We start from the raw sequence: 20,321 nt of genomic DNA on the forward strand, positions 1-20,321 counted from the left end.
TAATTCTTAATTAAAATTACCAAGCAAGTGCAGATTATATTTAATTTAAATATTTATTGACTTTGTTTAAGCTTTCAAAATAGGTTAGACCTTGAACAGCAAAACTGCTAATATCTGAATGATAATTTTACTTCTGAGCCCAATCAAGAAGCTACTCAGGAATACAGCTAAGAAGTTGCTATGATTGAGGAAATACTTTAATAAAGTATGTACAGAGGGCCTATAGAAATCAATGGTCTCCAGGAAAGAAAAATTTAGTTGCATCTGGTAGTATTTTAAAAAATTTGCATTTTCTCTTAGATTTCTGAGAGTTGCAGTTCTTCCTGTTGCCCCAAGTACAACTTCAAAAAATATACAGAGAACCAAAGACATGCCATATAAAAATACCAATATACCATAAAAAAATACCATATGAAAAATACCAGATAAAGACATACCAACCTGCTAATCCCCTTGTTTTTTATAATGCTAGACATGTTAAATTGAAGCCCATAATTATCCCAGTTGATTTAACTAGTCAACGCATATAAAGTTAAGCATGTATGTAAATGTTTTCAGAGTAGAAATATAAACCTTGCACAAAGAAAATTTTCACAGTTTTAAGGGTATCCCTGGCTATAAATAAGTTATTTTTTTGCATTAAAATGTTCCCTCCAGCAGTATTTGGTGACCCAGAACATCCTTTGGCCCAGCATTTTCTCCAGTATGTCTCAGCCCCACTACGAAACCACCAAGGCTTTTTCAAGGAACAGTTCAAACTCTTGGCTTCTCACTCTTGTTCTCCTCTAGGCCAGTTTTATTCCTTGATATACCCTTTCATTTTGAGAAAATGAAATGAGAAATCTCTATTGCATTTATCTGTCATTTATGCCTAAAGGCCGTCAGATCCTGCAAGCTTTAGGATGACTTAATATAACTTGTAGGTTTAATTTTGCAAATATGCTCCTGTTGCCTAAATAACATGGTATCTACTACTAAATCTTTCAGGACTGAGTTTGTACCTTCTGGAAGTCTGTTTGGTAGTGTCTCACATTTTTCAGTGTGGCAAAAAATGCTCCTGAGATTGACAGGCTCTTTGTGCATTTCATGCGGGTGTTTCAGCTAGCCTTACATCCCCTGGTTTGTTCTCTGTATTGTCAAGCCTGTAAGCGCTGCAAGAGCTTTTCTGCTTTCTCTTTATACTGCTATGAAACATTATGTGAATTGTTTTAGTTTGTGTTTCCTGTCTAATTGTACACTGCTGTTTAGGTTGGAATAGAGCATGTGTTTAATATTTTCTTGGCCTCATTACATTTCATTCCCTGCTTCACGCATCGCCTGTCCTGTTAGTCCATAAATCTGATCTATTCTAATCACTGTAAATTCTCTCTTTCCCCTAGCTGTGTGTCACCAGCAACACTAGTCACTTTGGAAATTGCTTTCCTGAGAGGTCATTTTACAAAAGATAAAGGAGGAGGCGTTGTGCAGTGCATAAGGCTGGGGGTTTCTCACTCCTTCAAGCCTCAGAGCAGCTGCTGCAGTCTGTCCTCTGCTCATAGGCTCCTCTCAGCAGCTGTCACATGCTGGGAGGGTCACCCAGATGAGTGCCTTGGGCCTCAGACTGTAGCATGGCAAAGCCTTCACTGGGGTTTGTCCTCTGTATGCAGTATAAATTACATCACACTGGGTGGCCTGGTAAAGGAGTTACCAGTTCAGAGTCACTTCTGTTGTAAAAGGGACTTTTTAAAGACAGTAATTTTGTGGTACTTGAAAACAGACAGTGATGCAGAGCCACAAACCTGCATTGGATGGCCCATCACAGGATCCCCTTATACAGGAACACATTGTGCAAATCTTCTGTGCCTCCTGCTTGCCTTTCTCTCCCCTTTGAAGAGCATTGACAGGCTGATATTTGGTATATTGATATGGCAGTAGGTCTGTGGGTGAGCTGAGATGGGTTACATCAGTAATTTTCCCGTTTTCCATGCCTACAGATGTCAGTGCCTCCCCTGAGTTCTTGTTCCTCTGCTGGCCCTGCTTTGGGGCAGGTTTGGTGGGGCAGACGCTGTGCTGCAGCCAACACACATCTGCTCATGGCCTTCCTTGTTCTGCTGCTGCTGCTTTTCCTGCTCCTTCCCCCTCTCATTTAGCACTTCTGTGCTGTGCTAGACATCACAGGACACTCCTGGGAAGAGATTTTGACTTTCTTGGATTCCTGCACAGCCTCTGCATGGAGGCTTACCTGCTGCTGCTCCGGGCTCTGGGGTCTGTGTGAGGGTGGAAGGTGCACTGGGGAGTTTTGCCATTTTGTTTTCTTGCACTAGAGATGTTTTGGAGCAAGAGCTGTTCAGCTCCTCAGAGTGTCAGGCTTTTCCCTGTCCTGGGCTCCTATGCTGGATGACTCCCCTTGCCTGTGATGTTCCATGATATAAATAGTGGTTCATGGCCACAATTTCCTCATGCAGAAGGATGCCATCCACTGTCTTGGATAAATGAGTTTGAGACTCATGAATGAGTAGAACATGATGAAATTTAAATACTAGTATTTATTCTTCCTGAATCCCTCCACCTTGTTTTTTATCTCCTTCTGATATTTCACTAATCAGGGAGAATAAGTGGGGATGGGAACATGCCAATTTTTGGTTGGATTATTGAAGGGCAGTTTCCACAGCCATGTGACACTACTACAGCAAAATTCAATTAGAATGTTTCATAGAGGTTTGAATTGATTAATGTATTTATTTGATTTTATGAGGTTTAGTAGCTTTTTAAATGACCTTTAGAATGCTTCTCATTTTTAAATGACTCATATTACTTGCCTTTTTAGCCCAGGGGTGTTGCAACATCATGTGTTATGCTATACTGGCTTTTTTCAGTCCACTGGTGACTGCTGAAGGTATAAATTCTCCCTGTTGCACAGAAATATGCCAATGTATTCCCTTCTGCTAATTTTTCAGATGTGCTACTTTAATTAACAAAGCTAATGCTTAGGGATCTGATTGCTGAAAAGCTCTGGTGACAGATTAAACCTTCCTATATGGAGCTGGTTTGTTGTGTTTGCTGAGGAGCCATTCAAAGCAGTGCAAGTTTGCATCAGTGGAAGCTAGAGAGGAAATCTGGTGATAAATCAGACTAAATAAGTGGAGTGGAGTGGTATGAGCTCTCCTGCTTGTGTTCATGTGATGAAAGCTGCTTGCACTTGAAGATGCTAATTATGGGCAATTTTTCCTTGGTGTTGTGAGGTTTGAATTACTCTGAACTATGTTTAATGATAAAATACTAAAACCAGAACAAATTCTGAGTAAGCCACAGCTGACCAAGCTGTCCAATTAATAGGATTTTGTCTAATGGACTAATTTAATTGGGTCGTTTGAAACATACTCTAGAAAAGCCACAGACATTTACATTTCAAGGATAAACATTGTTTTTCATTCACCTCTCTCTCCATCTCTCTTCCCCAGAGGTCTCCCTGGCATGTTTGAGTCTCCTCCCCAGCGAGCAGTTCAGCCCAGTGCCATCCCCAGGTTTGGAGCGCTTTGAGAAGAGCCCACTGAATTCCTGCTAGGGGGGCCCTGAGCCACAGCCACAGCAAACCTGCCCAGCTCATCACCGCACACACACCCCAGATCTCCCTGGAGCAGCTGCCAGAGGGGCTGAACTTCCCTGTTTCCTGCTGTGCTGCCCAGATCCTGCTCCATGACGGCAGAGGCTGGTGGAAACCCACATCTCTGTGGTTCTGCGTGAGATCCTCGCCCCGCTCGCCCACGGCCTCTCCCTGTGCCAGCCCCTGCCTGCAGCGCTGCATCACCACCCACCAGATGTGCAAGTGGCTGCAGAGAGCTCCCCTCCCTGAGCACAGGTGCTCTCTGTCAAGAAAAAAGTAAGTGTTGCTCAGCAAGTGCTGGGCAAATGGATAACTGCATGCTCAAATAAAGAAGCTGCTGCTCCTTGGGGGCAGGCAAGGGGGACAGGGCACTCCAGAGCTCTGGCAGTGGCTGGGTTGGGAAAGGGCCAGTTCCAGCACACTGCTCTTAATTTGCCTGGCAAGGCAGCTCTCCCAGATGAAGTGAGATGTGGTGAAGCCAAAATTCTCTTCAGGAAGCTTTATTTGGTTTAAAATGTTTTATCAAAATCTGCTTCTGACTTCTTCTAACTTTTAACTAGCCTCAATTCACCTCTGTCTTTATTTTAAATTCAGTGGTATTTTACACAAAGTGTACTCATCAGCCAAGCCACTGCTGGGTTTGTACAGAATACTTTAGTGTTCATCTGTCTCATTTCTTTACTGTCCAAGATAAAGCTCTGAACCAAGTGGCTTCAGGCTATCCATCTGGAAAACAGAGCCACTTAGACCTTTGTAAAGAAAATAATTTAGTAATCAGTGCAAGAGCGCAGCCTCTAAGCCAACCCATATGGAAAAATTGCCAGTGTAGTAACTACAGACATTTTATGACAATAATACTGATTATGTCCTTCCATTATTGCCAGAATTTCTTCTTGTCTGCATCTTCAGGACCGAGTTTGTTTTGCACTAACTTCAATGATCCTGTGCATCAGAAATGCTCTGTAATTTGAGACTGATGATGCAGAGCTGGACATTGAGCTGCTGACCAATACAGGTGAAACCATTGGGAAGTACTGAACACAGTGCTGCCTTCCCAGCTCTGTCTCCGGAGCAGGGAAGGACCCTGGTCTCTGCTCTCCTGTACAGAGGGGAAGAAGGGGCCAGTTAAGGGTGTGTTTGCCTGCACCCCCTGCCTGCCCATCTACAGCACACCCCAGGCTTCAGGTGTCTCTGGGAGCTCACCAGTGCCAGTGGGTTGGCGCTGGTCTCCTACCCTGCCCTCCAGGTGTGCCAATTCAGGGCATTCTCACCCACACACAGTATGTTAGCACTCTCTTGTACACTATGTTCTGCTAATTAGATACGTGTGGCAAGTCTTAGAACTTTTATCTCAGACTTCAGGCCATTACCTTAGAATTTTTCCTTATTCTCTTTGCAAATGAGAAGATACTTGTGGTCCTGAATACATTTAGTAGTGTTGTTTCTGCACCTTTCAACCAGGAAGGATGTCCTGCAGTGCTGGGATCAGCCAAACAAAAAGATACTGCTTTCCATTTTGGAAAATCTTTCTGGCAAACATAAAGTTTGGGGTGAAATACAGCATAAAATAGAGATGTGTCTGTAGATGTAATGTTAATGCAAGGTTTTGGCTGTATGGTTTTTAGTTTTGCTTTTGTTTTGATTGCCCATGGTTTATAATATTTTGAAAGTGTAAGGATTAGGGTAAAAGATCAGGTTCCTATGCCTGTGCTAGTGAGATACTCACTGCTCCCTATCAACAGTTACATGTCATTTAGGGAAAATTTCTGCAGAGGTTTTCTATCCTGATTTTTTTGCTGTGGGCTGATACATGGAAAAGATGAGGGGCAAAACTTCCCACCAAGTGGGAGCAGAAGGACAGGTAACATGGGCTCTTCCATTTCAAACCCAGGGAATCTCCAGGCACCACTTCCTCCAGCAGTTCACAGCAAGGCAGTCCAGACTCAGCACACTGATCAAATCTACTGTTTTGCCATCTTGGTTTCATGTGGTAAAGGTTACTGCCGAGTTCAATTAAATACATGGAAAAATAAAATGAGGAGCAGAAGTGATGTGCCTTGAGGCACAGAAGCTTTTTTGGTGCCTTTCACAGGCTCAATTACACTGCTGGCAACTATTTTCACCATTGTTTTTGAGCAATGTTAGTGAGGAGGGAGCAGAAAGAAAATAATTCTAAATGGATGTGCCCTAAAGGCTCATATCGAAGATTTTCACTAGCTTCATAAAAGCTCTGTACACTTAAACTAAAAAAATATAGCAAAATGTTTTATTTCCTTCGTATGGTCTTGTGTTTCATCGTCTTGATTGTTGTACAATCCTTGTCCCTTGAAATTCAGAAAAGTGTTTTGAAGTTTACATGCTATAAAGTCAGTAGTTATGGATCTTGAAGGGTGTTTTGAGCAGCACTTCAGCAGAAGGACAAGATCTGCACACAAGGTCAGGACTCCAGGGATGTCTCTCTGGTGTTTGGAGACTTGTGAATGCTCAGACTGCTGCAGCACATCCTCCTCTGATGGATGGGAATGATTTTTTTGTGATTTGACCATAAATTAATGATAAAATAACTTTCTGGTGGGGAGACAGAAAAGCTTTAACATCACCAACCCATTACTGCTTACGGATTTTAACAGTGAAGCATTGTACTTTTGGAGAGGGTAACTATTTCCACAAAAAATCCATGGTTGCTGTCCAGCAGTAAAAACAAGAACCACACAAGCTGTTTCTGGGGGAAGCACTTCTCAGTGTCAGCTGCAGAAGAATTGTTCTGTGCTTTTCTCAGGAGAGAAAACACCCGTATGCTCCATGTGATCATCTACAGGATTCACTGCCTGCCCTGCTGATCACCTGGTGGGTGGAGGTGGGGATGTCCTGCTGTCAGTGTTCAGAGACCAAGAGGAGGGGAAGCCAGCTCCAGCTGGATTTTATACAGAGCTATCTGTTTCCAAAAGTGCCAGCAGATTTAAATTACTGCTGCAGTTGTCAACAAGTTCCCCCTGCATATTCTGTAATGATTAAGGTCCTTGGAGGTTTTGGATTGCTTATGTTTCTCAGTGTAGCTGCAGATTGTGAACATAAGGGTTGCATCAAGTAATTTAAATAATTAATTGGAAGGCAGAGGTTCCTTTCCTTCTGTGCACTTTGGGTGGGAACATTCCTGCTGACTGCACATTTGAATCACAGAATGTAACAAGCTGGAAGGGACCCTCAAGGATCATTGTGTCCAGCCCTTCAGTGAACAGCCATCCAGGGATCAAACCCTGACCGTGGTGTTATTAGCACCAGGCTCTGACCAAGTGAGCTGTGCCCCTGTCCTCTTGCTGGTCAGGTAGCTGGATGTTAACTCAAAACTTGTCAGCTTTTGCGCTTGACGCACAGTTGCTCTCAGAAACAGCTGGTGCCTTGCTGCTACCAGCGCCAGAGTGTTTTGTTTGATGACTTAATCAAGATGTTATTCTATTAGGAACCATTTGTGGATTCGAATACAGATGTAGGATGATAATTTTTGTCATTTAAAATAGAAAGGTAATTTCCTCAAATTCCAAACAGCCCCATGTCCCGTTCCTGGTTTGCTCTGAAGCCAAGTCTAAGCAGGTTGTGTGCCTTGTCTGAGCAATGCTGGGCAGTGACTTTGCTGTTATTTGACCAAGTCATTCAGAGTGTCAGGAAGGTTCAGATTGAATGCCCAGGGTGTACAGAGCTTTATTTCTGAAAAAGAGAGAAAAGTGTGAGTCCTTCTGCTCCATTACAAAGATGATTGCTTTTTATGCTCAGCAGAGATGTGCTTGTTTTTTTGTTTCCATTGTGGAATTAATTGAAGCTCTTTAATGCTGATTAAATTAAAAGTTTCTTCTCTGTATATTTTTATGATATTGCAAGAAGCCTTATCTGGTACATTCCAAAAGAGACTTTTCATCCAAATTTATCTTCTCCTGTTCTTGATTCTAGCTGGTATTAGACATTTCAATAGATCCAGTATATTCAGGTTTTTTTGGCAATATAAAAAGGTACATTTAACGTTTTGGACCTTTGATTTGGAAGTGGATGTGGCTTAGGTTACATCTTACATTTTCTTTTAAAAGGGATTGCAATTTTTTCGTTTTACAAAAATTCATTGGCAACAAAGTGAAGGTCATCTTTTCATGTGACATGACCTTTTATTATTTGGGTTTCCTTCTAACCTTGTTCTCTGTGGTTTTATATGGCTGCAATTTCATTGTGCTTAGAACGCATGGGACCAAACCCAGGACTACTGTGCTTATTCTGAAGACCCCAAACTTGCTTTGTATGTCTCAAGAGAGATTCCAGTTGGTTTTGATTCCTGCATGTACAGTTTAAGTATTAATTTAGCTGCTAGACTAAAGCTGCTAGATTAAAGCTTCAGCATTAATCAGGAGTTAATCAGTAATCTTGTCTTTCACAACCTTTTCTAAGTTTACAGAATTATAGAGCTTTCTCTGGCAAAGAAATTTCTTGATCTTGTTAACAAGGAAAACAAGAAGCTAAAAGCTGACATAAATACAGTGTTGTTGTTTGGATTTTATTTTAATTTTGATTTCTAGGGTCTGATCATAGCATGCTTCCTCAGTTTGCAGGCAAGGACTTGAAATGTATTTCATCCACAACACCATTTGCCCCAGCCTCTGCTGGGGAGACTAGATGTTCTCAGACAGTCATTCCTTACTCCTTTCTTTTCTCCCTAGTATCTTCCTGACCAGGAGTGCCCAATTGCCTCTTAATTGGCTTCTTTCTTTTAATTGACTATCTCTCCTTCTGAATGGCAGTCAGTGCTGACCTGCTTTCTCTGCTGGAGATGCATATTATTGTAGCTTGTTTGAGACAAGTTGTTAAAAAAAATAAAATAAAAAATTCTAATTTATCTGGCTTGTGGGTAAGCAGGGTCTTAAATGCTGCAATTAGCTTCACAACTCTCTTTAGTGAGCAGGAGGGGGCACCTACCTCTTTTCTTAAGCTTAGCACCTCTAATGTATCCCATATGGACAGGGATGTAAGTATTTTTTTGAATGTCTGCTTTTCTGTGCTGGTTTTAACACTTCCTGGGCCGGTAAATCAGTAACTTTAAGTGCAGTGTGTGATTATCACCTGTGATCATGCAGTAGAGGTCACCTAGGGCTGTGTTTTAAGCTGAAGCCAGGGTATGGTCGCTGTACCTTGAGAGATGTTTCTTTCAGCTCACTGCTCAGCAGACCTTTCCAGAGGCTTTTCCTGGTTTATTCTTAGCTTCTCCTGACACCCACAAATGACTGCAGGAAGATGGGCTCTCTGCATTGCATAACAGCTGTCAGCAAGCAGGACTCCTTCCCTTCCTTGGGCCGATCCCAGCAGCAGAACAGCCGACCCTCGCCCGCATTTATTCTGAGGGATGAGGCTGACTCACAGTGCTCTGTAAACTTGTGGGGGATTCTTCCGTAAAAGCAGCAATGTATTAATGTCATCCAAAAAAGAAAAAGCTTCTGCTCCTGGGAGTTATTTCTGTCCATTTGGCAATCTGCTCTCTTCCTCAATTAAACACCACAGCGCCCTGGTGTTGCAGCAGATTTGTTGCTGCTCAGGCCAGGTATGGAATGAAAACTACTGTATTAAAGAAGATGTGTGACACACAAAAGGACTTAGGTGCTTATGGAGATGACTGCTGCAATCTATTCTTAAATACACTGGTTTTATAACTGGTACTTTGAACAGCCTGGAGAGGCTGGGAACATATTCTCCTTGTCTAACCTCTTCCTGGGTTTAAGAGACTCTCTGACAGTCTTCAGAGTTCATGCCTTGCCACTCTACATGGTAGGAGGCGACATTAGGAGATCCTACTCGATGCCGAAACAGCTGATAGTTTCAAGAGAAAGCAGCTTGCTGTTATAATGGGAAAGTAGTAAAGGCCCTATCTTCAGACCCTGTAAAATGTCCTTGGGTTGGCGTTGTGAAAGTATGAGGTGAAATTCGCAGTGATTTTCACACTGTGATTTTGGCTTTGTATTGCCACTCAGCAGAGAAGTGCTGCTGGCCCCAAACCAGGTCAAGCATATTGTCACTGAGCCTGGTCAGTGGCTCAGAGGCCTTCACAGACCAGAGATTTGGCTGAAATTGTGCAGATAAAATAGCAGTACTTATGTAACTATCCATCACCCACCACAATTCTTTGTCTCACTATCAGGCCAGCGAGGTTTTCTTATCAAAATCCTTGTTGCCATTGTTGTAGTAGGAACTAAGATAAGACTCCTGGGTTAGGAACAGACAACTTCCTACAACATTTGCCATGACACCACCTGTACTGGAAGTAGAGTTCTCAGTACTTAAGGCTGTGTTTAATATCCTGCCCAGTGACCTTTTTAAGAGAGCTGAAAGTGCTAATGGACAGGGTAGTGTCTGAAAGGATATGTGCTTTTAATCAGCTTCCCAATAGTAAGATAATAAAAGCAATAATCCTTTCAGGATTCTGCTTATGTGATCTCTATCTCTAATTTCCAAGGTCACTAAAGGAGTAAGTGGAAGGGAAGATAAGGGAAGATAAGCTTTCAAGGAGTGGAACTGTAGAGAAGTGAAAAACATCACATCCACCAGATTGTTCTGCTTCCAGTTCACAGTGAGGGAGTCAAACCATGGAGGGAACAGACTCAGTGGTTTCACAGGGCACAGGTCACAGCAAATTTCCAGTGCAGCATGAACTTCAGCATGTGGTCCCAAGCACTATTTGATACTTTTAGACTGAGAATTTGGACTTTTTCTTCTTAACAAACCATTTGAAGGCTTGAAGGAGGGGAGGAAATAATTTTTATAGTTGAAGGCTCTGATTTGGTTTGGCTTCAGTGAGTTTTTTTAGTTTCTTTAAAACCTCTACAAAAAGCCTTTATCTGCTGCAGGTAAAAAGAAAACCTATCAACCACTCTTGGTGATTTTTTAAAACATAATAGGTTAGATACAGTAGCAAAACAGTGTCATTTAAATATCCAAAGCTGTTTTTGTTCTCATCTGTGGTGAGCTCTACCCCTCAGAAGCAGCCATCCACTTTCCCTTGAGTTCATCAGGCTCTATATACAAAAACCAAATCAGGCTCCTTTCAGTGGTGCCCAGGGGCAGGACAAGGGCAATGGGCACGAACTGAAACAGAGGAAGATCCATCAGAATAGAAGGGAAAAGTTCTGTACTGTGAGTGTGACAGAGCACTGGAGCAGGCTGCCCAAGAGATGGTGGAATCTCCTGAGAGATTCAAACCTGCCTGGATGTGCACCCTGCTCTGTGTGAACCAGCCTGAGCAGAGGGGTTGGACCTGATGATCTCCAGAGGTCCCTTCCAACACCAGCCAGCCTGTCATTTTGTGACCAAGCAACAGATTTTATTCTCCTGCATACAAAATGCACTGCATTTTTGTCTAGGCCTTGATTTTTCTTTCTTTAGTATTGGTTTAAGTAGAAGAAGCAAGCCTGAAATGCTAAATAATTGTTTACTGTAGACGTTTAGGTTAATGAAAAGATGTAGCCAAGTCCCAGTTTGTAGTATAAGATTTATTTTGATTGCCAAAGCACAGGACTGCCTTTACAGCACAACTCTTTTCCACACCCAAGTTCTGTTCCTTGTCCAGTTCCAGTAGAGCTCTGCAGGCAGTTCTGCCTCTGCTGGGGAGGACTCCCTGCCATGGACAGGGTGTGCAGGAGGCCAGCACTGATCCACACGTGTGTGTGTGCAGAGGAGATGCAGAAATTAAGAGCAATGGTAATAGATCATAGCCAGCAGGATTAAACAGTGCTTTCACATGCCAGAAGAAATCTTGGGATCTAATTGGAACTTTTCACATCAAATAAACTACAAAATTTAATTCCTTATGATTCCAACCTGGGAAACTTTTTCTTTGATTTGCTGGTCATGTACTTTTTCTCTCTAGAGCATTACTGTCTGTGTTGAAGTCTGGTTTTATTGCATACTATGGCACAGAAATGATTTTTTTTTTTTTTTTTTGGTGTACCATGCTGTGAACATCCAAGCCAAATTGTTGACAGTCTTAATGTGTTTTGGAGCAAATGCATTTCCTGAGGTACAATGTGTTCCATCTTATCCTTCAGTTAATATATCAATTCTTCTGCCTCAGGCAGAGATACTTCGGCTCATGTCTCTTGGTTGTTGCTTTTAATTTGAATTCAGTTATGGACATTGAAGAAACTGTCTCAGACATTACAATTGCTTTAAATTCACAACAGAAATGGTCCATGAGCAATCAGACTGTTTTCAGACATTCACACTGAATGCTGAAATTCCGACATCTCGCTTAGACTATGCCAGACAGCTGCAGAGTCTTGCACAGGACAGCAGTAATATCCAAGTTACATTGTAGTTGAATAAGATGGGTTGTGCTCCTCTGCTCATTGAACTGCTGAGTATTTAGCTGCTCTTAAAAGGAAGGATCCTGTTCAAGTTTCCCCACTATGCCTTCACTCATGGCTCTATGCTCCCAGCACTTCTCTTGCATTAGTTTTTGCCTTCACTGAATCCATTAGTGACTATTTCAACTCATTAATTAGCTGGGATATTTCCCAGCTGAGAAAAAAAACATTAAAATAAACACAAAAAAAAGGAAGAAAAAAAAAAAAAGCCCTGGGCAAGTGAGCTGATACAGCTCATTCCAAAGTGCTGAATTTCTGGCATGATGAATAGCCAGTCCAAAACATGTCCAAAATGATGTTTTCCCTCAGGTGTCTGGTGGAACAGCACCAAAGCATGGAAGTTCTGTGAAGTAGTCATGACTGTCTTCATTTTTCCATCTCCCTCTGTCTTTCTGTTACTGCTTCAAGTCTGACAAGAAAAGTGGTTATCAAAGACTTCCAGTGTGATAGAAGGGGTTGCTTTGCTCTCGTGGCTGAGCTCAAAGCTTGAAAACCTTGAGTTTCTGAGAAAACCTGAGCACATCCCAGGCTTTCTGGAGTGAGAATCCAGGACTGAACCTAGCTGGGGGTATTGTGTCTGCACTATTGCTTCTCCCAGATTTTATTTCCAAGGTATCAGGTCTTGATTTGTCTGCTTGTAAATGGAACATAAGTATGTTTACATGTTGTACGGATACTGGGTGTCTGAAAAGCTGTTTTAGAGCCTGAGATAATAGAGAAGCTGTGTAAGAACTTGTAATGAAGGAATCCTGCTAAATTACCTGTTAGGCTTTCTGTAAAAGTTTTCCTGTGAATACACACATATATTGGTGTTATAAAGATACCCGAAATATAGTCAGGTGAATTAGTTCATCTAAAGAAAGGGCATATCTAAAATGAAGTCCCATTTCTCTCTGTATCTAACACAAGCTTATTTCTAAGATAAAAAAAAAAGCCAAAAGAAACCCAGGTTGTAGTGTTCTCCATTTTACTCTTTCTTTCCCATCCCTTTTGACAGCTTGCATGGCTCCTGCCACTGGCCAAGTATGAAAGTAGAAAGTTGGCTGTGTTAGTCACAGGGCACCTTCAAGCCTGGCTTAAAGCAAGACTGGCTGAGGATTTTGTGGGGAGGCTTCTTCCCCATGACCCTGCACCTACTGTGCAGCTCCCCAGAGCTGCCTTGGCCCTGTTGGGTCGGTCCTGGGGCTGGTGAAAATCCATCAGTGTCATTAAGAGGTGGAGCTGAGCTGATTGGTCATGTTGATTTACAACAGTGACTAACGGCTGGTGAACTTCTGAGTGCAATCTGAATTTTGGGCAAAGCTGTTTGCTCTGTGGCACTTTCCTGGTTTTGTGTATGATTGAAAGAGAGCAGCCTTTTATCTGTAGGTGAAACAATTTTGGCTGCCCTCTGACAGCTTCTCACAAGGATTCTGGGACTTGAGACAAACATGAATCAATTGGCTTCTGAGAAAAATTCTGAGAACTGGCTCTCTGCCACTCTGCCTGGAAATGGGACAAAAGTAATATCATTGCTCCATTCTCTTTCACTTTGCTGAAAAATTTTCTAGCCAAAATCCTCAAGCTAGAGAAACAGTCCACAAAAAACCAAAAAAAACCCTCAGCAATATGGTTTTGTTGTCAATAATGACAGGATTTAGGGTGACTGAAAAACCCTAAGCACTTGGCTTTCCTTAGTGAACTGAAGCAGAGAAATATGGATTGAACAGTCAAGTGCTAATCTGTGAAGAGCAAGTGGTGTGATTTTTGCCTGGGAAAGGAATGATGGTGGGGTGTGAGTGATGCAGAGCAGGGCTGGGGACTCTGGAAGCAGCGGCTCCTGCTCACGCTGAGGAGCTTCACTCCTCATCTCTCCCCCAGAACCCCCTGACTCGGGGGTGCTTCTAGGAAGATGTTACCTCAAAGATGTGGTTTCAGGTTATTTGGTCTGCCTTTGGTCTGTGTGTGAGAAAGAGAAAAAGGTAAGGCAGGTGACGAATGCAGCAGGAGCCCCTTGGGGAAACACTCCCTGCTGGGTGAAGGCTGGGACTGCACCTGTGGGCAGCAGAGGTTATTATTTGTCAGAGCAGAAGATAATTTACTTTTAATGATACAAACACACTTTTAAAAAGTTTTAACATTACATTCTCAGAACATAATTAATAAAGTGCAATCAGCAATGGGACAGAGCCCTTCCTGGAGCTGGCATGACACATGGTGCAGTGTCACCTGCTGGGCTCCAATGGCAGAGCTGTGACATTCCCAGCTCTGGAGTTAACCTCTGGCAGTTGAAGGTCTGTGCATCTTTCAGCATTTTAATTTTGTCTAATTTATTGAAAGGTTTAATATGTTCATATTTCATAGCATTTTTGAAGATAGAGGACCAGGCTGGTTTCAGTGTTATCTCTGGAATGTAAAAATGCAATTTTTCAGGGTCTTTTATAATCAATAACGACTTTTTATTTTTTCATTCTTGCTTAATTAATTTTGGATTAAAAGGATACCTCTAGAATTAAGTATGTTATTGCCAGTTTAAGATCATTAATTAATAATATATTTGGGCCTTGAACAGAGATTAAGTTTTATTGTATTATTTACTTTTAGGCAGCTTAAAATTCTTAATTGTGAGAAAATTCTGCCTCGAGTAACTAAGTCTATAATTCTAAATGAAACTGATTTAGCTGATCTCATAAATAATTAGTGAAATTGGAAATCAGATAAATGCTGATTCATTAGCATCTGGTTTTAGTTTGTGAATGTAGGAAAATATGAATGGGAAGAGGATGCTGGAAGTTTATCTGTTGGTAAGTAATAATTAGAGAGGGTAGAAGTAATTTATTCAAGATGTAAGATGGCATTAGCTGAAAGTATTCAAGTTTTTCCTGCAGTGAAACCGTGCTAAGGAAACATTTCCATTATTATAAAATGAAAGTGGGTGTCAAGACTGCTCTGAGGACCATGAACATATTGACTGAATGTAGATGAATCAGTAACTTGTACTGAATCAGAAAAAATAAATTTATTGATTATTCTCTGGATTTTCATCTGGGATTTTTGGGGATTGCATCATAGAAGTGGTGAGAGCAAGATGAGGCAAATGAATTGAAACACAGCAAAAACTGAAGGAAAAGCTCATCCCAGCCACTGCAGGGAAGAAACTTCACAGCAGCATTAATTTCTGTTAGTTTGGTATCTCAAGCACAACACACACTGTGGTTGTGTGGCTGCTTGGTGTGAGCTGTTGTTAGATGTTGTTAGATACTGCCACACTTCTTCCACATGCAGGGTTTTCCTCAGCTGCTTTGTGGGCAGCTGGTTGTGAGGGATTGGCTGGTGATGTGGCTTCTGATCCTCATTTTTAATCCTGAAAATGTATGAAGTACTTCCTTCATCTCACTCTTCTGCGCAGCAAAATTACCTCAAGGCTAAGAGCTCTCTCGGTCCTTAACTCATGACCCCTTTGTGATATTTTCTCTCCCCTTTCCAGCTGCAGAGGGGAGAGGTGGAGAGGCTCTGGAGGGTCTGTCATCCTGCCAGGGCCAACCCACTGCAGCTTGATCTGTGAAGTGCAGGAATGACAGGATCCATGACATTGTCTGCCTGGCAGGGGTCAGTTTGTGCTACAAAAATGTCTGAGAATCTTATATGAAACACCAGAAGAAATCCCATTGCTATAATAATTTTTAAGTGTTGGATCTGCAAGAGACCCCTGCAAACCAGCACCTCTGCTGTTCTTACAGTGCCTCTCTCCCACACATTGCTGTGCCTTAAACAGCAGAGAAGGATGTTGCTCTCATCTGTTTGAAAACTTTCTTCTTCTTCCTGGCAGTGGGGTAAGTCCCCAGGTATTTCACATGGGTCCTCCCCACTCTCTGCACCCCTGAAAGGTTTTATCTGCACAGTGATTATTCTGTTCTCTGACCTGTGTTTTGGTGAGCAAGCAGCAACTGGAAGAACTGAGCTTTAGGTGCCAAAACAGACTTTGGACAAGCTGAGATGAAAGCACTCTGAGCCCAAGCTGGAGGTGAGGCATTGCAGGGTGTTGAGGTGAGAACTCAGTAATGCATCCTGAAAGTTCTTGAAAAAAGGTGTCAGAGATACCATTGACTTAAGATCTGTGGGAAGCTGTTTTTAGCTCTTGCTCATGATCTTGGCATAAGCTACAGATGGCTGAGTTTTTTGTCCTCTGCTTTGTATCTAGTATGCAATGAGTAGTTTCCTCAGCCTGTAGTGAGACAGTGCTGTCATTGCAATGATTCATCACCTACTATTGTTCTCTGCATGATTTGTCAACCCAAACCCAACCCTAAGAAAATTCCCAGTATGTTTACAGGGTGGGAAAAATACTCAGTAAAGAAACGAGCTGTGTAGATAATTAGAGATTGTGGTCGTGGCTAATACATTGCAGAAATGGCCAGTTCTATAAATAAGTGGGTAAAATTCAGAAGTACTGAGAAGTATATTAACAAATAGTAACAGTCTAACCATTCAATTGGCCCCAGTGTAGCCCCTGAATCTCTGTGAGCAAATGTTTATGAGCAGAGCTAGCCCATTTGGCTCTACAGTCTATGCATTTTGTACCTGCTTCCATTTGCAGTAAATATGCACAAACCCTCTATATGACAGCATTATACACACAAATCCATGCCCTGTTTGGTGATGCACAGTGCAGCTTGGTGCAGAGGCCAAACTTCAGACTAGTTCTTGAAATGGTGGCCCAACACAAAGCTGTGCTCAAGTCCCACGGTTGTGGTTTTGAAAAGCAAATCCTGACTCTCTCCTGGTACCTACTTGTTACCGCTGAAGATGAATAGATCACACAGACACAGGTTGAGGCGTGGCAAAGAAAGAGCAGAGTTTATTTTCCTCCCAGGATTTATAGGCTTCTGACCACGGCCAGGGATTGGATGGTCAGGATAACACTTTCCCACTGCACTGGCCATGAGAGATGCCCATCACAAGACGTGTAACAGAAAGAATGTACACATACCTATGTTTACAGTTACTGTCCTGGGAAAGTCCTTAGAAAACCATGTCAGCAAGCTCAGAAGCTGAGTTTTCAGGGCAACACCTACTTACTTTTTCAGTACCCTCGTTGAAAAACTGGAAATGTTTGGAAAAATCCAGACATGGCATGCTACCCTCATTAAGGCTTTTCTTTTTTTTATTGGACCTTTTAAGAGTAACTAAATAGATCATAATATACTTTCAATAACCCTCTGAAAGAAATCTTTCTTTTGCCCTTCTTGCAATGTAGGTGGCCTCTCTCATCTTTTTCAACATACTCAAGAAAAAAAATATTCACACAGTTTCATAAATCTGAAGCAATGTGAATTTTCATTTTGCTGCTTCCTTCCTGCTCCCATCCTATCTGAAAATCAAGAGAGAGATGAAAAAACCCACACTTTCCGATTTCAGAAATTTATTTTGTAGATACCAGAAAAGGGACCCTACCAGGTCGTGATTTTCTTCATGTGATTCACACCAGTCAGTTTCCCTGGCTGAGTGTTCTTGAGGATGATCTCTCTGAAGCAGAAAAATCTCAATTATTGCTTTCAGCAGAGGTTAAACAAGTTGCCATCTTGAGCAGCTTGGAGGTAGTAAACTGTTCTGAACGGAGCTCAGCTCCAGGCACGCATCCCACGCGAGGTTCTGGCCCTGGATGCATGCAAACTGTGAGCTGTGTTCTTTATGCTCCAGGGACTATTAAGTTAAGAAACATTTCTCTTTGTACAAAAACTTTGCGAGTGATATATGCCAAAATGACACATGGATTGTCTCATTTTTGGGGCTCTGATATGTTCTGTTTGCCAGGGAAAGCATCGCTTACAGGCAGAGTGACAGCCTGTGCACCTTGGGAACCAGTGTGTGTAATCCCAGTGCCACAGAATGAAGGTCCCAGAAAGGCAGCCCCAAATCTGTGCAAGTTAAATAAACTTCTGGGAAGTTCAGAGGACTCTTAGTTAAGCCATAACTAACAGCAACACATTGAGAAAAAAAATTATCAGGTAATTATTAGAGAACAATAACATTGTTAGGCTGATTGGGCTATGCACCAAAGAGCTGTCAATCATGGTTGTTATGAAAAGCAGAGCATTTAGAGGCTGTCAATCATACCTGTTTGTAAAAGCCAAAGGACTTCAGAAATTGTTACGCCTGAATTTACCAACTGCAGAAATAACAAAAGTACCAGAGTCTCATGCAGACTGAAATTACCGTTTATGTAGAAGCTCTTGCGTAAGTTTATGCCTTTATTCATCTGAAAATATAGCACTGAGAATTTGGAAAGATTTATTTTTTCAGCTAGCTCCTTTATAGCACTGATTGTTGCTTTTTTTTTTTAAGGTTACTTAAGTGTGTCAAGTCTCATAGCAAAAAGTAACTTTTTACATTCCTTTGCTGTGATGAAAAAATGTCCCGGTTAGTATCCAAATAGCAGAGAGCTGGTAATGGAGCCTTTCAGCTTCTTGAGGTTCACACATTACTGCATATCCAAAACACTGTAGCAAATAGCAGCTGGAGAATTTTAAAGTATTCAGAAAATCCTTAACATGGAGGTACTCACCCATAAATGTTGTGGGAAATAACAAAGACCTGTGGAACTTTTACTTTTGAGAAAAGTGTTGAATGTACATACCCACCTGATTTTAACCAAAACCAGAAGTTGGTTATTTATATGTGTGTGTGTGTGTGTGTGTGTGTGTGTGTACATATTGTACACAATATGTAATAATGTACACAAGGATTTCCCATTCCTTTCCCCTTCCCCTTCCCCTCCCTTCCCCTTTTAAATTCAGATTGTGGAGCTTTTGTGAGGACAGAGCTTCCTGAAGGTACATTTCTGCATTTGAAAGGCTGTACTGTGCAGCACCTCACTGTGCCCTGGATTTGGAAGTCATCTTATTTTATAACTGAGGCCAGGTGCAAGCATGTGTCTGCGTGTTCAGTGTTTACAACACGGCTTGAAAACCTGTTTCTTACTGAATAAATCATGGGTTCCTATTACTATGAAAGGTTTCCATCAAGGAATCAGTGTAGTTTGGGTTTATCTCAGAACCCCTAGGGCTTTCAGCAGGTTCCTTGCTGCTCTTGGCTCTGCGGGAGCCCCAGCATGAATAACTATGGCATTAAACACTACCTAGGCATGAAATTTTTATTTATTTTTTCTCATATTGGAAGCTTCATGTTACCAGACCCAGCATCAGATGCCTTCTGCCCTTGCCAGAAGTTATTATTGCAATTATTACCTTGGTGTCCTTGTATTGGGCACTTTATTAATCCTGGAGAGAGTGCAGGAAGAGAACGGGGAGAAGTCCCTGCTCATGGCTTGACTGTCTTAAACAGACGTAGAAAGGAAAGGAAAAGAGGATAATCTGCCCAAAGCCATGCAGTGAGCTGATGGCAGACCCAGAGGCAGCAAATACCTCTCTGCAACATGCAGAGGAGTTTCTTAGGTGGACATGGCCCACACCACCCCCACAGTGGAACGTCCTCAGAGCATCATCCTGCCAAAGCAGGAGCTGCACTCACACAATGGGTACTTAATTCAGTGAGTTATTAATGCAAATGTTAATAATTGAACTCAAGTGGTTAATGAGTTTCTAGAGAAAAGATCAAATTACACTCTTCAGATGCGGAGTTAGAATTTTGCCTAATTAGAAGAAATATGTTTTTCCCGTGAGGGGCAGTTGCTGAAGTGACAGTTTGGAGTCTGTTGTGACAGCATTTACAGAAATGGGTGCCAGCCAAAGAACAGAGCTTTTTTAGTATCTTTGATAGCATAGTAGTTTCTTTTGGAGGCATAATTATGTTGCATTCTTTGCAGAGTTCATTAGGGAAAGAAAAACAAAGAACTTGTGTTCCATGTGGTTGATGTTCACACATTTTTATCTTAGTGTGCTAGAAGAAGCTGTTGGATCCTGGGAATAACATGGTGTCTCTCTCTTTCATTGCTAGCCTAATAATTCAACCAGTGCTAGATGGAGAGAGCTCTTCTAGCCCACAGCTGTTTTTCAGGAGTCCGTCTTTTTTTTTTTTTTTCCTTTAGTTAAATCTCAGAATGTGTAAAAATGTTTGAAAGCTTATGTAAACTAGAAATGTCAACTGGAAAGAAATTTGTGGAACTATTCCCAAGCAGCTACAGTAATAATTATTTCCTTCCTTACATCTTAGCATTTGCAAGCAAATGTGGTGAGCAAATCTGTGAGTGAGATGCTGGAGTGGTGCTGGCACCCCTAAAACAGCCTGTGCCAGGGCCAGGGGAAAGTTATGTGCAAGAGCTGCTCCTTTTCTGACTCTTGTTTTATGAAATCTTCTGAACCTGGGACATACACTGCAGGGATTTTATGAGGTAATTTCTTAGAAAAGCC

General features: G+C 41.9%; 1 protein-coding gene across 1 annotated transcript in view; it reads left to right on the forward strand.

Moving 5' to 3' along the window:
* HTR2C (5-hydroxytryptamine receptor 2C) overlaps positions 1 to 20,321 on the forward strand; it is a 217,740-nt gene that overhangs the window by 137,171 nt on the left and 60,248 nt on the right. Inside the window, exon 2 of the mRNA XM_023926912.2 lies at positions 3,441 to 3,859. The gene's annotated coding sequence lies outside the window, so the exon portion shown is untranslated. The remainder of the gene's footprint in view (positions 1 to 3,440; positions 3,860 to 20,321) is intronic.

The sequence above is a fragment of the Cyanistes caeruleus genome, chromosome 14, assembly GCF_971803275.1.
Source record: "Cyanistes caeruleus chromosome 14, bCyaCae1.hap1.1, whole genome shotgun sequence".
Classification (NCBI taxonomy): Eukaryota; Metazoa; Chordata; class Aves; order Passeriformes; family Paridae; genus Cyanistes; species Cyanistes caeruleus.